General features: G+C 43.9%; 1 long non-coding RNA gene across 2 annotated transcripts; it reads left to right on the top strand.

Annotated features, from left to right (window-relative positions):
• Positions 1-1214: 1214 nt before the first annotated feature.
• LOC131559305 (uncharacterized) lies at positions 1215-4787 on the top strand. 2 transcript variants are annotated; one of them, XR_009274864.1, is made up of 5 exons: positions 1215-1413; positions 2038-2101; positions 2799-2874; positions 3642-3759; positions 4532-4787. It is a non-coding gene; the product is annotated as an uncharacterized LOC131559305 (long non-coding RNA). The 2 variants fall into 2 exon arrangements; XR_009274863.1 differs by having other exon boundaries at positions 4354-4787.
• The last annotated feature ends 317 nt before the right edge of the window (positions 4788-5104 follow it).

Genomic DNA, 5104 nt, shown 5'->3' with positions numbered 1-5104 from the left:
CGCGGGCGGGCGTATTTCGGCGGGTTTGTGACAGGCATGTGGGTTAAACGCCTCGCTGTGCCGGGGTCCTCTGACAGCCGCTTTCCCGCCCTGAGGGAGCCGAGCCGGGCCGAATAGTTCCGAAGAGCCGAAGAGCCGAGTGTGGGCGAGAAGAGCCGAGTGTAGCCGAAAACAGCCGAGTTTCACCGAAGAGCCGAGTGTGACCGAAAATAGCCGAGTTTCACCGAAGAGCCGAGTGTGGCCGAACACAGCCGACTTGAGACGAAGAGCCGAGTGTAGCCGAACACAGCCGACTTGAGACGAAGAGCCGATGATAGCCGAGTGTAACCGATAGCCGACTGTAGCCGACATTGGCCGCATTTAGTCAAAGAGCCGAATATGACCGACTTTAGCCCAACCGGGCCGAGTTCAGCCGAAGAGCCGGAAAAGCCGAATTTAGACGAAAAGCCGAACCGAAACGATTTTAGACCTAAGCCGAACCAAGCCTAATTTAGCCGAGTTTATTTAAACAGAACCGAACGACGCCGCAGCACTCTGCCTGCAGAGCGCCGGTGCAGACGGCAGGGGGCGGTGTATAAAGCGAGTATAAAATATCAACTGTATATAAGAAGGAATAAAAAGCTCTGTGTCATGTGCAGCAGTAGAAAATTTCAGGCTCCCAGGGAATAAATAGTTTTCTTTCAATCATTATAGTTTTGGGGTTTTTTTTACTCCCAGGTAGCCTGAAAGTTACTACTGCTGCTTTTTGATTCTAAAGCTAGGATGGAAAACCAAGATTACAAATACAAGAAAAAGAAAGGGAAAGGGAAGGGGAAAAAAAGGAAAGGAAAGGAAAGAAAGCAGGAGAGCGGAAGGGAAGGGAAGGGAAAGGGGTGAAAAACAGCATTAAAAAAAGAAAAAGAGTTGGAGGGGAAAAGAGAGGGCATTCGGGAGGAGCGGTCCTGCCTCAGGTCCTTCCCCGCCCTGGGGCGAAGGACCCGTTTGATGCCCGGGAGGGACTGCAGCTCCCGGTGGCGGGGGACGGAGCCGTGGCTGTCAGCCCGAGACTCCAACTCCCGGCAGGCCCTGCTGCCGGCGCGGCGTGTGACGCAACGGCTATCGCGGCACATGAGTGGCTACCAGCCCGAGACTCCAACTCCCGGCAGGCCCTGCTGCCGGCGCGACGTGTGCCGCAACGGCCGAGGCTGCCCGGCATTTTTCTCTAAATCGGCAGTAAATACAGCTGAGTAAAATTAGCTTGGTTTTCTTCCTTCTTTTTTAACTGAATTGTTTTTATTAAAAATACTATTTGAATATGTAGAAAAAGTGGGGATGTCCTGTACTATATCCTAGCTTTTCTTGTTTATAGGGTGCTCAGAAAACATGCGTCCCTTAGAGTCCCTCAGAAAGGTTCTCAGTGCGATCTCTACCAAGGTATGTATTTACTAATAAGTGATCCCTTTAGATATTTGCCTGTGTACCTTTTCCTGTAATTCAGAGCTTGCGTTCTGTGGGTTTTATGATAAACCTGTAAAATATGTAAGAATGCTTTTGCAAGTCTGAATCGTTGAAGGCAGCAGTAAGTGGATTTAGAGCCTGTTCTTGACCAGACAACGGGAAAAAGTGTGACTTTGATGCTGAACTTGTTTTTTTCATTTTTCATTTGACTTGTCTGGAATGATTTAGGAATAGAGAGAGCTAGAAAAAGAGAGAAATAGAATTGATTATTGAGCACTCCTCAAATGCTCACCACGATTCAGTGTAGAGCCGAAGTGAAGGGTGATGGAACAGAGCTCTGTGCTTTAGAAGGAAATAAATTTAAACCTGACCTCCGCACAGAGTCTCACTAACTTCTTTTGTTTTAAAATACAAAATATTATTAGGAAGTGTTGGAAGTTAGTGTTTTGGGAAAGAAACGGCAGTTCCACAGAACATTCCATTTAACAGAGGCTCTGGGAACGATTCATGTTGTAACTGCTGTCACTGCAATCAGTTGGTGGTTCAGCCTTGAAATGTGCACTTGCCCTTCTATAAAGCACTGTTTTGTTTGCCTTTCAGTGCTATGAGTCTTGATAAATTGGAGAAGAGCCCAAGAGAAATTTTTCATCCCTTGATATAAAAGGTAGGAAGTGACTTTTTTTGGTTTGGTTCTTTTTCTTTATTATTTCCTGGAAATAAAAGTAATTAAGTATAGGTACTACTGGTTTGTTTCTTCCAGTAGCAGATGATAACAATAGCAGTAGTAATAGTAAAAATAATAATAGAAATAATAATAATAGCAATGTAATACTACTTAAACTGTCTTTATCCATTGAACTGGCCATTTCAAATCAAAACTTCTAAACACAAATCAAACCATCATCCTCGTAGAATCTTTCACAGCAGTGGGCTATAGATCCTGGTTTTGTTGACAGGATTTATTGGTTCTGGAATAGCAAGAGGGAAGTACAAGCCTAACTACTTCTAGCTCACAGACCCATCCAGTGAATACTGCTTTGTGTTTTGGTGGGCTTGTGATGACTTTGAAATCAATTGCTCATTCCAGTAAAAAAAATTAATGTTTTTTTGAACCTGACAGCAGAAATAACTTTAGGCACCAACTTAATAATAACAGATCACCAATTTAAGTTCATAATTTTATGCTGTACTATCAAAGTTTAAAGGTAAATTTTTACTTATTAGGAGATGGTATAAAGTGTATGTTCCAATGTGTTGGATGTACGCAAAGGTACATACGTACCCGAAAGTCCTTAGAGGAAACAAATTTTTACGTCTGCTGTTTGATTGTTTATCATACAATATTTGGTTTTATTTCCCAGGGATCGGTGAATTTTAACTTTGGAGTCCTCTGTGCTAAGGATGCTCAGCCTACAGATGATGAAATGTTCAGTAATGGTGAGTTTTTCACCTTCTCTTTAATTGCTATGCTGATCTGAATAAGAAAAAAACAAAAGCAAGAGAAAAAAAAAGGATGGTTTATTATTTTTTACGCTGTTATGTTTGTTTCCTCAGTATTTGCTGCAGCTCTGCGAACCCAAGCTTTGGGTTCCTTCTGTCCCACTGGGAGTTGCCCAGTTTGGTTGCATCTGGTGAAATTCACCCTGAGACCTTACAGAGCTAGCTCAAACTACGTGAGAGCCATTTGCAGTTCTCTCCAGACACCTGGAGAATGGGTGATGTTTCTGAGGGTCTGGCAAGTATACTTGTATCAAAACTCAGTCTGTGAAATTTCTGGGGAAAACCCTTCTGTGTCCTGAAGGGTTCAAACTCTGGTGAGGATCCAGTTATCAGGTGCTCACCTGGATGGTTCCAGCTCTTAAAGTGAACACTTGTACTCTTACCCTGTAGTTTACATCTATTGTATTTTTGTTATTTTGCAAGATTTTACGGCTTTGCAAAATATTGTGCATTTCACTCTTTGGAACCTCTCAGATCGTTCTTTGGTGCAGCACCACCTCATGGGACACTTGGCTGCCGTCCTGAAGGGGTTGGTCGCTAGAATTGTAAATCCTGGAGAGTTTGTAAGTCTTCTGTCCCCAGGGAGGTATCATGCTTTGTTTACTTTTGTTCTGTTTGTTAGGCGCTGCTTCTCATTGGAAGTATGAATTTCAAACTACCCTGTTCTTATTTTAACTGTTTTCCTGGTTCTCTCCCTACGGCAGGGAAAGACTCTCGTATCCTTGTCGTCGGGCTCGGTGCTGTCCAAGAAGATGCAGAGACTAAAAAAATCATAAGAAGCAAAATATGACTGCAGGGAAAACAAGCTGGAGAGAACAAAAGGTGATATTGTTATCCTTACCCTGTATTAGAAACATCCGCTGTGCTTTGATGCTGGCAGCTGCCAGGGGCTTGTTAGCTCTTTGTAGGCAGGTGTAGGTGTTCACTTGTAGGTTTTTTCTCTGGACAAGTCAATTCAAACTTTGCTAAGCTTATATTTGCAAATTACTCTCTAGCACAGTCCAGCATGACATTTTTGAATGTTGTAAAAATACCATGTTACTTGGAAATTGCTAATGATGAGAAGCTTTAGGGAAAAATAAGATGTCAGGGTTGGGAGATGTGAGAAGAATTTTGAGGGGATGTTAGACTGAAATAAAGCACACTTGAAGCTGGACTGGCACGCTGGCAGATCCCCTATTAAACAGTAGTGCTGAGATTAGCCTGGGGGTTGCCCATTGTTTCTGTAGAAATAAATGTTTTCTGGTCTTCAGAGGTAAGCTGCTTTGAAAAGCTGGAAGGCACAGCATAGTGACAATCCGTGTGCTTCGCATTAAAAATAGATTTCAGAAGGGTCCTAGGCTTTTGTCTTTTCCTAGAAGTCGATGTAATCCTATTGAGGTGTTTTTAATTCTGTGCTGCCATGTCATCGATCAGGGCCCTGTCGTACTAATCATCATACAGATGCAAAACAAAAAATCAGACCCTGTCCCGACCACTTAGAGCCCAGAACACGATTTCCTCAGGCTGCCATTTGTGTGCCATCGGTACTCACCATGGAAGCGAGCTGGGGATTGTTGCACCCGTTGGGAACAAACCGCTTCTCGTCACACAGAACTGGAATTGGGACGACGCCTCAGCCAGCCTCTCTCTCCTGAATCTGCAGCAGAGCAGTTCCAGTCCATGCGGGCAATCCAGTTCCTGACGATCTGAGCGCACGGAGCAGCGCTCAGCTGCTGTGGGGGGCTCAGGGAAGGCAGAGTGTGCATTGTCATCTTCCTGAACCTACAGACGCGAATCAAAGTGAGAAGCCACAGGGTGGAAATCAGTCGCATATATGCTAAATAAAACTTGCAGGTTTTTTTTAAGAATTGTTTTTGCTTGTTCTTTGTTGTGCTTCTGTGCTTAGAAAACCTCCCTTTACAATCAGTTCAATTCATCAATTGAACCTTTGTTTGCAGACTCTCACTGAGCAGAATTTGTTGCAGACTCAGTGCACGCTGTGCAGGCCTCCCGGGAGTGTGAGGAGCTCATGTGTGCTACTTTTTGCTTTAGGACGCTCTGAGGTATTTATTCCTTTTGGGATACATGATGAGAATTCCCAAGAGAGGTAGTTATAAGGTATGACATCGGGAAAAAGCCTGTGTGGTTGGAATGTTGTTGCTGTCAAAAGTTAATTTTTTCTTAG

The sequence above is a fragment of the Ammospiza caudacuta genome, chromosome 6 (genome assembly GCF_027887145.1).
Source record: "Ammospiza caudacuta isolate bAmmCau1 chromosome 6, bAmmCau1.pri, whole genome shotgun sequence".
Classification (NCBI taxonomy): domain Eukaryota; kingdom Metazoa; phylum Chordata; class Aves; order Passeriformes; family Passerellidae; genus Ammospiza; species Ammospiza caudacuta.
The sequence above is the reverse complement of the archived record's forward strand: the minus strand, read 5'-3'. Positions and strand labels throughout refer to the sequence as shown.